The sequence below is a fragment of the Cryptomeria japonica genome, chromosome 1 (assembly GCF_030272615.1).
Source record: "Cryptomeria japonica chromosome 1, Sugi_1.0, whole genome shotgun sequence".
Taxonomy (NCBI): Eukaryota; Viridiplantae; Streptophyta; class Pinopsida; order Cupressales; family Cupressaceae; genus Cryptomeria; species Cryptomeria japonica.
In genome coordinates, this window is record NC_081405.1 from 488,092,199 (window position 1) to 488,104,809 (window position 12,611).

The 12,611-nt window shown below is 34.4% G+C and overlaps 1 long non-coding RNA gene across 1 annotated transcript; it reads right to left on the bottom strand.

Moving 5' to 3' along the window:
- Nucleotides 1-581: 581 nt before the first annotated feature.
- On the bottom strand, nucleotides 582-4,490 carry LOC131042737 (uncharacterized). Its single transcript, XR_009372173.1, has 3 exons — nucleotides 3,722-4,490; nucleotides 3,429-3,514; nucleotides 582-1,846 (listed from the first exon to the last, which is right to left on the bottom strand). It is a non-coding gene; the product is annotated as an uncharacterized LOC131042737 (long non-coding RNA).
- Nucleotides 4,491-12,611: the final 8,121 nt, after the last annotated feature.

Genomic DNA, 12,611 nt, shown 5'->3' on the forward strand with positions numbered 1-12,611 from the left:
TCAACTGCTTTATTGTTTCTATCAATTCTGAATTAGACTTTTTCAGATTCACTAATTCTTCTTTCAAACAATCTTTTTCACAAATTAAATTTGCAATTTCTTTCTTAGCTCTTTTCCCTGTTTTCCCCATTACAACTAATATTTTCTTTACACAAATAAAATAAATTATCTTTACTGGTGGGCACTATAGTTGGACTGCACCAAATCGGTCTCCATTGGACTGCACAATAACCTCCTTATTCTTGCAAACTCCACTATAGAAAACAACTTCATTAATTCTGCCTTGATTTGCTTATTCTTGAAATCTTCTAACTCACAAAACTTCTGCAATTAATCTTCAACCAGCGGCTTCACCCTCAAGTTCAACTGGCATCTTCTGCGGTCTTCAACTCTCCACAAACACTATTGACCTGATCCCACAATCTCATGCCCAAAATTTTTTCTAATGCTCTAATACCACCTGTAGAATCTGAAACTGCTCTGTCTCCTCTGAGCCAACTGATTAATCAAATAAAATAGCCAAAAAATTGCTGTATTTTTTGGCTATTTTATTTGATTAATCAGTTGGCTCAGAGGAGACAGAGTAGTTTCAGATTCTACAATTTCGTAGTTGTTCTATTTTATTTTGCTTGTGAAAACATTAAAGCATGGAACCTTGTCAGAAGAAATCGAACCTGGAAAAGAAAAATGTGAGCACACAAATCTGGTGCCTTCCAACAACCCACAATCAATCATTAAAAATCTGTAGTCTTTGATGGATGAAATAACTGGGTGAAGGAAGAAAGACCAAGAGATAGATAATATTAAAAAAGTTCAAACAGCGTTACAATGGATCAACATAGTTTCAGCTCTTTCTATTATGAACCCAGAGAAATTGCACAATGGAATTCAATAAAAAAACAAGGCTGATGCTCTTATTAGAAAAACAAAGGTGCACACTTGCAGAGGATAGAGTTGCTGCTTACCCAAAAAAAACAAGGGCTGCAATGCAGCGTAGTTCCTGCCAAAGTTGGCAGGGTGTTTTTGTTAAAAATGATCTGTAATTGGTACATTCAGTAAGCCTGTACCATGCAGTTTAGGTGTTCTAAACTTGGATATCTTAAGCTGCCCTTTAGTTACTATTGTTAATTTGCACTTGCTATACTTTTTTAGGTATTCATTTTCAGAAAACGATTTGTGATCCACAACTAACCTACATAAAAATTAAATCGTACTTTACATTGAAATATACTCTGGGTTTTGAGAAAAATCAGGCTGGCACTGGGGAGGCGCTGTGAGTCTGCAGTAGAGAACTTATCTCCTTTTAAGGTAAGGCGGGAAGCTGGCAGCCGGATATACAAGATCAGAATTCATATCCTGGAGTTGCTTGGTGAATATATGATCGACAATAAAGAAGACCTATCTCCTTCTACTACACAGCATACACAGGAAGATGAAGCCGATAATAAAGGATTCCTACCTGGTTCTACAAGGAATGATATATGATTACTGTGCTAACGGGCGTAGTTGCCGTGAGAAGTTTTCATGAACAACTACATGCAATGCACATAACACCCTATTGTCCGAAAAACTTACCACCTGTATCTGTAGCCTGCATTCCATGCAGATTAATTTTTTGTTGCCTCGTAATGTTAGAGAAGAGCTGACAATCTGCAACACCCAACAAACCTCTGCTCACGTTCAGACTCCTCAATATTGGTGCGTTCTCTCATATGAAAAACGGTGTTTTCTCTCTGACAATCTGCTATCGTCGAATCCCAATCCAACGAGAATGAAACAAATCAGTCTCGTCTTCAGAACTCATGCAGTCTGTTGAATTGATAGCCGTGCATGCCACAATCGAAGCCTGCCAAAATTAATTTTAGTTAAATGTCGATCAGTTTTTTTAATAAACATTGCAAAAGAGAAAATATTTTGAAATAATATTATGTTGTGATTGGCTGTGAAAGATCAATTTAATCACTGTTTGATTTTGAACCCTCTGCTATAGTTCCATGCTATGGCAGGAACTAAAAACACTAAAAATACAGAACTATTGTTGCTACACTACTCTTACAGATTATTCGACATACTCTTACAGAAAAAATACAGAACTACTGTTGCTGCTCTTTAGAAAGCAAGACTGCTGTTTGCTTCTACTCGAAGAAAATAGGGCTATGCTCTTACAATAAACGGAGAAATAAAATCAGACCTGCTGTTTACTTGCATCAACAATGTCCAAACATACATTTATAATATACCATTGCTTCAAAACATAAATCGAGGTCCAAACATACATTTATAATGTACCACTGCTTCAAAACATAAATAAAGGCCTTTATTCATGAGCATTATAGAGCATGGGCTGCATATGGGCTCCTAGCAAATAATAAAGTTGTTGATAAGAACAAGCCTGAAAAAGAGGGCAGAGGAGATAAGGCAAATCATTGATTAAGTCTTCATGTATTAACTGCTTCAGGTGCTCCCTGTCCAGTTGTTGCAGGATGGACATGAATGAAGGAATTTTAGTAATGTCCACGAGACCAACAGTCTAAGGGATCAAGAGTTGAAACTCTAACAATTTGCAAGTTCTTTTTTAATGTCAATTCTCTTGTTGCGAATCTTAATCAACAAGCCAGCATTTTTGTGAAGCATTGTCTCCTCAAATAGCTCATTTAGACTACCAACCTCTACATCGTTTTTATATTGAATGCGGATATCTTCATAAGCAGCACATTCCATGATAAAATGCCATTCTGTTTCAACCACCCTTCTGTTGCAGAAAATACTAGTTCTATCTTCTCATTCTTCTTTGGGGACCATCCATCTGCCTGTCTCACACCTAAGATAGTGTGAACTGGTTCTCAGCTGCGCAACTAAAAGCCTAGCCAATCCCTTAATTGTGACCCTCAGATAATCTTTTTCACCATGTTCCCATGTGGGGTTGAACTCTCTAACATAATGAGCTTTTTTTCAACAAATTTGTTTTGACCATATGGCAGTCCTAAATTTCTCTATTATAAATTTCCACTTGCTGTTCTGTTTCATCCAAGACTTCTTTCTTTGCTTTGATTCCTCTTCAACAACCATTTTGGGCCAATGATGTCAATCCATGTTTTCAACTTTTTTAAGTAACTTATTAGACAAATTATTGCTGATGCTGGAAACATTCCTGCTTCAGCCAAAAAAATCTCATACGAAACCGTTGATTTGACTTTGGGACTGCTAGTAATTAGATGCTTTTGAGTTCTTTCTACCTGCCTCCATTTGTAGTTTGACATGTGATTGCATTTAGTATGGTCGTTGGGATTACTTTTTCCAACACTGGGAACAACGTTATTCATTAAAGGTGCTTTTGTTTTCTTAAAAAACATCAAAAACAGAGCAACTAAGCTGCATCTCAAAACATCAAAAGGCGTAGGATCAAGGATAAAGATTGGAAATTATACCATCTTGCCTTTGTGTTTCCCTTGTTGCAGATAAGTTCAAAATACGAGCTAGACCAAAGGGCACGTGATGAGAAAATGATGCCAACCTGAGCCAAATATTAATTTAGTAGAAAACAAATACCTATGTAAAATAAACTAAAAAGGGCCGTCACGAATATAACTCACGTCATCTATAAACTGAAGTTCAAAATGAATATATATTTTTCAAAACGTATGAATGTTAAACATCAGTTGAAACTTGGGAATTAGCTGCAGCTAGAAGTTAAGATGAGACAGAAGTACAGAACACTGACCTTATGGAAGATTCATGCTGAGATTAGCACCCCAAAGAAACCAAGGATGGATTTTGAATGCCAAAAACAGTAGGTCACGGAGAATCGCAAATATAGAAAGCAAAGATTAGAGACTTAATCCAAAATATCCTAAAGACAGCTCCAACAAAATGGTGAGACATAAGAATTTTTCGTCTCAATTCCATCCATTTTTTTATGCTATAAGGTTGAGAATTGTTTAGCTGAACCCACGCAAACCTATAATTCGAAACGTATGTGTTATTTCGCTCACCGCACTTGAAAAAACCCCTTTATCCTTTTGGTTGCAAAGTCCAGAACTTCTTCGACAATATTGAAGAAAATCTAGCCACATGAAAATGTGGGTAAGTATTTACCATAGAAAACCATGTAGCAGGGCGAATTGTAGGTGAGATACATGATAAGTGCAGTTTAGCACACGATATCATGGACTAGATTCCATTCAGTAAGATGTTGACAACTAGGCTGAAACTTATCCCAGATTTTAATGTGGTTTTGCGTGCTTCAATTAAAATGGGGCATATGGTGTCAATATCGTGATAAGCAGGAATCAAATATTTGACGAGTTCTACCAAAACATCTTCACTGTAAGCAAACTTGACTAGAGAAGCTGTAAGCTCGAGATACATTGAGAATCCTTACCTAAAGTTATATTAAACAGTGTTCTAATCGTTCAAAAACCCTTTGCAGCGCAATTTCTTCCAAGCGTTTTTAGAGGCTTCTTTCTTCATTTTTTAGAGGCTTCTTCTAGTATTTTGTAAAGACGCCAATCTAGGATCTAAACCTAAACTACTCTTTATTCATAAATAAACTTAAATTTCAATCTCTAAGCATATTTTACAAGATATAAGCAAACATCGAATATGGATATAAAAACATTCATAGATATATCATTATAATGCAAATGAATAATACAATTTCATACTAAGAAGTTCTTATTTCCTACTTAGGCTTCCAAATTGCCTTAAGAATATACAAGAAGATGTATTCGTCGATCTTTAGTCTGAGTCGCTTCCTTCTGTCCTTTGAACGCAGACGAACAAGAATTAGGCGCTTTTTCCGCCCAACTTTGAAGCTTACGCTTCCCCGGAATTCTTGGTCAATCAAGAATACCTGACCCTGCACGAATTGGTTTAACCAAAGAATTCGAAAGCAAGAGGAATCTGGTGCATGCCTAGATAATATATGCATTTTCATTTTTCTATTTCATTCGAAGAAACAAGCATTCACTATCATACTAGGATGTGGTAGAGAGCATAAATAAGGAATTTCCATCATTTTCTACGGATAATTCAAACAATAACTCGGCCGAGTATATGCCATGCACAGCAAAATAATAAATAGTTGGAAAAAACAACTATTCTCCCTAAAAACATCCACATTCGGCACTCGTCCTGAAAGGTAATTTTCTAACTCAAGCTTAACCCTAGCTTGGTTCCCTCAAACACAAATTTCTTTGAGACAATCTTTCTTTTGCAACAAAAAAAAATAGAGATATCATTTTCTTTACTAATCATTACTTGTCTAATATATCTATCGAAGACAATCTTTCATATTTTGGAAAACAATAAACTTTCATAAGCAATAATCTTAAAATCAATCTTTCGACTAAATAAGGTACATGCAAAAGAAGGTGTTATACATGTATGAATTTAATCTCATATATAACCAAAAGTACACAAACACATTCTTAAAATAGAATTAGAACTAATTATTTTGGACAAAATACGATATTAACAACATCTTTTCTCTAAATTATTTTCTTCTATTCCACAATGGTTTACAATGCATTTCAAATAAAATAATAATAATTGCTACCCATTTGGACATTCGTACCTATTATCTAAACTTCCATTTCTATACATTTATTACCAAATATAACAAATAAAAATAAATAAATAAACAAAGGAATTCTAACCTCTTAAAAAAACTTGATCTGATTTGTACGACCTTGACGTTCTTTCGTCCAATAGTTCCTCGCCTTCTTCACAAGTCTCTCTCAAAGCTATTCCTATCAAATCTATCTCTATTCTATTTCTCTTTTTCGATAATATCAAATTATCTTCTCCTCTCTTTTAATCTATCCTTCCCTTCGAGAGTTTATCGCCCTTCTCTGCTTGAGAAAATGATTGAATGAATGTGTTTTCCTCTCGTCCTCCATCTCTATTTATTCACTTTTTCCCTACGTTTACTCCTTTATTAAGGGCTCAGTGATTGCAAAGGTTTAGAAGTCTTCTACCATCATCTCCTCTTACTCTTCCACGTCTAGGAGAGATGGCATCTTTTGTTATTGTGCAGTCTTTATCGGTCGAATGGAGAGTTGGAAAGATGTAACAAACTCTTACTTGATTGCATTCAACGCTTTCTTGTTATTTTTGCCAGTTCTTCACACGTTTTGCTTTGTTTATGCCACCACTATAGTCCTTTTTTTTCTTTGCTGCGTGGAATGGGGAAGTAAACTGAGTTTTCAACATGTGCTGCATGGAATGGAGGAGTAAACTGAAGTTTTTAAACATGTGCAATGGCAGTTTTTAACGCTCCATGCATGGCCACGCTCCCTATTTGTGCTATGATTTGATTCCCTGTTAAGTCAACGTTGGAATCATCCAGTTCCTGTATTTAATCACTAGTTTTTAACTAAAGTATTGGTTTTAAGCTCCAACGTTTGCATGATATCAAACTCTACATTAGAATCCTCTTATTTCTGCAGTTAGTCGTTGGTTTTTGCATCTCTAGTTAACTAAAGTCGTTGTTTTAATTCCAACGTTTTGCATGCTATGTCACTCAACTCATATGAGTGGTTATTTTAACTCCAAGTTAGTTAATAGTTTTGGTTTGATTGGTTTGGCCATGCATTAATGAAATGGAGTCTAAGCGGTCTTCGTTTGGTCATGCGACATAGTCACCTTTCAAACTAATTCCACCACCCATTTAAAATGCGACTATTTAATAATAAAGTTAGAAATATTTAAAGTTTATAATTTATATTCCTAATTTGAAATATAAATAATAATCTTATATGTTTAAAGTTATATAATTTACGTATCTGTTAGATAAATACGTTTTATGAATAGTCATTTTTATAGCTTATAACAATATTCGTCTTAATTAATATTTACAATTTCGCCTAAAATTCTATATTTACGAATACGTGTAATCGACCAAATCAAGTTGTCTACCAAACGACTAATCATTTCATAAACTAGGTCTTATAATTCAATTTATTTAATGACTAATTAATCATACTAAAATATTCAATATAATCATGAACTATATTCACATTTGAATATACAAATTTATAATCTATTCCTAATTCGTATGACTGAAATGAAATTCCGAAAACCAAACATACTTTGATAATTTCACACAAAGCAAATGAAATCATGGAATCGCTATATAATTCAATCATTAATAAATTTTTGATTCTGTATGGTCGAATTTAACATAATATTTCATTCATAAATGCAAAGATAAATGTATATGCAATTGTGGTGTGTGAGATTCCATTTTTCCATCCAAGTCATTTAGTTAAAAACAATTCCACCTGATTCGTGTTCTCGCCTTCGACTTCCTTCACTTCATCCTGCATTACTTGCACTCAAAAGTTTATCAGTATTGACAAACCCAAAATAATATTAAATGTCGAATTTCATATCAATTGCAGAAGTAAAAATGCATACTATATTTCCTCACACTAGATTATGAATGATCTAATCTATTTTAATTTCAAAATCACATTAAATCTTTAAATTGCACATTAATAAATAAATAAAACGATTCGTGACATATTTTAACCACTTTTTTAATGCAACTCCTTGCTGTAGTTATCGTGATTGCCAATAATATACGTCTTCCCGGGGCTTCTTGCAGTGAATTGACCACTTCCTAATGCCCCTCCGCATCGTAGTTGTCATCTTAAACAACGTAACCAGTCGTTTCTGATAGCCTCTCTGTATAAACTGAACAGCTGCTTCTCTGCCTCCAACGAATTGTTTTAAGTACACATTATCAGTGTTTGTTTCTGCTTCTCGAAGGCATCACAGGCCTCTTTCTCTTGCAAAGCCTGCAATGATCCCTACACAGAAACACGATATTAACAAGGTAGCAACTATTGTATATATCATTAATACACCTCAAATATAATTGAAAACTACATTTTATTGAAAAATTAAAAAATACGATATATTCAGGAACAAATAGAGTAAATTCGTATATTTAAAAACAAATAGTTAATTGTTAAATAAGACAGAGCTCAAAAGGTAACATTATTAGCTCTTTCTAAGAGACACTGTGTTCATATTTTTCAGGGCCATCTTGAATAGGATTAAAATGTATAAATCTTGAATTTCAAATTAAGTAAACCATTACAATCACGGATCAGGTTAAGGGTAAGTTTTAAATAAAATGATAAATAGGATGAATTTTGAGAAAATAATATCTCTTAATCAAAACATGTTAAAATTATCAAAATAATAATTAAAAATAATACAAAATAATTATAAGATAATATTTTTTAAAATAGAAAGAATCAGTACTAGACAGAATCCCATTTGAAAGGTCTTATACCCCTATCACCTACAGTCACATAAATTGCCCTTACTCATACAGTTTTCCAACCATTATCGTATCTTTCAACAAATTAATATAATATACGAAATTATATTTTATAGTTTTAAACATCTCTTTTTCAGTTTTTATAAATTAATAAATAAATAAATTTAATATTTCTTTTATTCTAACCCTCATCTATTAGCTACTGAACTTCCACAGCTTCAACAGTTAATACAATCTGGTGTAGGGTTATAGATAGTTGGAAGCTTTGTTAATTATATAATACAAAAATCATAATAATAGTATTAAAAAATTCTAATATTTTTTTCTATGTTACTTTCACAGTGTATATAGTGACATACCCCGTTCGGTACCTTTGAAATATCCCCCGTCCAGAAATTCTCGATCCCCGTTGTATTAACTACTGAACTTCTACAGCTTAAACTCTTCATACAAAGTGCTGCAGGAGCATGGATAGTTGGAAGATTTTGCTAATATAAAAAGAAAACCCCATCAATTAATGAATCATAATCAAGAATTACGAATGCAATAATGTGCATATGAACTTACAAACAAATATTTTTTTTTGGTAAGAAATCATCACAACCCTAAATATTATTTATATTAAACAGATTTTAACCAGTTTATAAAATTAAATTAAATCATTCGAATCATCAACAAGCGAGTATCCATTGTCAGCTTTCAATAGTCACCGTTTTTCTTGATCGGTGAGAAAAAAATACACTTCAAATGATGTTTCGTGCTTAACCAATGTCAAATACCCTTTGAATATTTAAGGGTTTTTTAATAATAAACGATTGATTTTCTAGAGTTCGTAGTCGAATTTAATTTTAAGAGAGATTTGATCTTAAGGGATTAGTACATAGGATTGTCTTTTTTTTAGACAATCATTTTTCAAACAAGAGTGCTTTGATTGTGATTAATAAATTGCGTAATGTTAGAATCTTAAGAGAGAAAATTATTTAAAATTAATTTTATCAAGGTAAAATTATATTTTTATATTTTTATAACAATCTCAAAAGGTGTCCTTCTGATACTCATGTTTATTGAATTATTGTAGGCAAATTCAGTTTGTGCGAAAATCAAATCCCAACTTCTGGTCTTCTCTCCAACTAAGCATCTTAACAAATTTCCCAAGCTCTGGTTTACTACTTTTGTTTGTGGATGAAAAGTAGAACTGAATTTCAAATCTGTCTTCGTCTTCTTCCAAAGTGTCCTAAAATAACCAACAAATTTAGTGTCTTTGTCTGAAACTATGCTCTTAGGTAATCCATGCAATCTCACTACCTCCTTGAAAAATAAGTCAGCTACATGCACTACATCTGATTTCTTCTTGCAAGGTATGAAATGAGCCATCTTCGAGAATCTATCCACCACCACAAATATAGAATCATTCCCTCTTCGTGTCTTAGGCAATCCAAGTATGAAATTCATGCTTATATCCTCCCAGGGTCTCTTCGGTATTGTCAAAGGCTTATACAATCCCACATTCTAACTATTACCTTTTGCAATCTAATAAAATCTACAGCTTTGCACAAATTTCCCGACATCCTTATGAATCTGAGGCCAAAAGTAATGTTCACTCACCAAAGCCACTATTTTGTCATTACCAAAGTGCCCAGCTAATCCTCCACTATGTTTTTCCTTTATTAGATTCTCCCTCATGGAGCTCTTATGTATACACAACCGAACTCCTCTGAATAACATCTCATCCTGAATGAAATAATCCTACCGCTTACTTCTATCCACCATAGTCAGTTCTCTACATGCTTTCAAAGGTTCTCCAAAATTCGAGTCATCATCATACAAGGTCTTCAACTCCTCAAATCCTAACACTGGCACTCTCATCCCTATCAGCAAATTCCTCCTTCTACTTAAGGCATCTGCACGACTTTCCACTTCTATGCTTCAACATAAAGGTGCAACTTTGCAAGAATTCTACCCATCTCATGTGTCTCTGATTCAACTTACTCTGACTATTCAAATACTACAAGGCTTGATGATCGATATACAACACAAACTCCTTAGGCAACAAGTAATGTCTCCACTTCTTCGAGGCTTGAACTATGGCATAAAATTCCTGATCATACATTGAATATCTCCTTATGGCATCATTCAACTTTTCACTAAAATAAACTACTGCTCTTCCTTCCTAACTTAACACTTCTCCAATTACATTCTCACTTGCATCACAATCTACTTGAAATACTTTGTTGAAATTTGGTAAAGATAACATAGGCTGCCCAGTCACCTTCTGCTTCAACAATTCAAAACTCCTATTTGCTCTAATTGTCCACTTGAATTCTTTTCTATCTCCTCTCACTGTCTCAGCTATAGGGCTACAAACTGAACTGAAATTTCTGATAAACTTTTGATAAAAACTAGCTAATCCATGAAATGATCTTACCTCTCCAATGCTTTCCGGTGTAGGTCATTCAACAATTGCTCTAACCTTCTCAGGGTCCATCTTCAATCCATCCACAGATATCACAAATCCCAAATAGAATAATTCTTCCTTCATCAAACTACATTTTTTAAGATTAATCAACAACTTTTCTTCTCTCAATCTCTACAAAACTCATCTCAAATGCACATATGTTCCTCCTTTGTCTTACTGAAAATCAGAATGTCATCCAAATATACAATAACAAACTTACCCAATAACTTCTTCAATACCTCATTCATCAATCTCATGAAAGTACTTGGTGCATTAGTCAACCCAAAAGGCATCACCAACCATTCATATAATCCTTCATTTGTCTTAAACGATGTCTTCCACTCATCTCCTTCTTTGATTTTGATCTAATTATATCCACTCTTCAAATCTATCTTTGTGTAGTATTTGGCTCCACTCAAACAATTCATTATGTCATCCATCTTAGGCAAAGGAAACGGGTACTTCACTCCGATCTTGTTTATTGCTCTGAAATTGGTACCCATCCTCCATTCTCCATTCTCCTTAGGTGCTAACACTGTTGGAATTGCACAAGGACTCGGACTCTCTCGGATCAAACCCTTCCTCAATAGCTCCTGCACTTGCCTATTCAATTCTTCATTCTCTATCGGTGTCATCCAGTGTGTTGCTTTGTTAAGCAAACTAGCTCCAGGAATCAGGTCCATGCAATGACTGATACTTCTCACAGGTGGTAATCCATCTGACACATTATCTGAAATGATGTCCTTATACTCTATCAGCAACTCCCTTATCTCCTCCGGTTGTTCTTCATGCTTCAGATTTTAGTCTTCTTAGAAACTAAGGCAAAACACACATTCTCATGTCTCATTCCATCTAGGAATTTCCTTCCATTGACCAAACAGATTCTAACATTCGTACAAACTTCACTTTTCAGGGGCTCCTCCAAGGGCAACAAGGTTTGCTTCATCCCATTTGCAACAATAGTATATATGTTCTTTCTCCCATCATGTATTTCATGTTTATCAAATTGCCAAGGTCTCCCCAATAAGATGTGACAAATATCCATGGGCATAATATCACACAAAACTTCATCATGATAATTTCCAATTTTCAATTTCACCAAACATTGTTCACTTACTAACAACTTATGTTCATCCTAAATCCATGCTATTTGGTAAGGCTTAGGATGTTTCAATCTTTCTAACTTCAACTTATTCACCATCTCTTCTAATTTACAAGATTATTAGAACTACCACTATCGATAATGACTTTACAACACTTATCGGATACCTTACATATGGTCTTAAACAAATTTCTCCTCTGCAATGACTCCTCTTCCTCTCCAGTATGATACAAAGCTCTCCTCATTACCAATAGTTCTCCATCTTCCGGTTTGTTAGCTAATCCGGTAGGGTCTTCTTCTACCAATGGTGTTCTCCCAGTGTTATTTGTCTTCCTACATTCGAATGCACAATGTCCTTCTCCTTCTCACTTAAAGCAAGTTCCTTTAAATACTCTCCTTTCCTTTATTCTGTCATCTTTTCCAAAACCCTCATTCCGATAACCATCAAGTTCTCTTCTTCGGTAGAAATTTTTGTCATCCTTCCAGTTTGAACTACCATCCTTGCTTACTTCCTTGTCCTTGTGCTGATATGTACAGGTTTCTCTTCCTCCAGAATATCCTCTTCCTCCTTGAAATCTTCCTCCAGAAAACCTTCCACTTCTACCTCTTTGTCTCTTCTCATGCCTTTTGTTTAGCTTCTCTTCCGCTTTCAGGGCATACTGGTAAGCTTCTTCAACACTCTGCAACTTGATCAAATTGATTTCGTCTTGTATAGACATTTATAATCCATTCAAATATCTCACAACTTGTTCAACCTCATC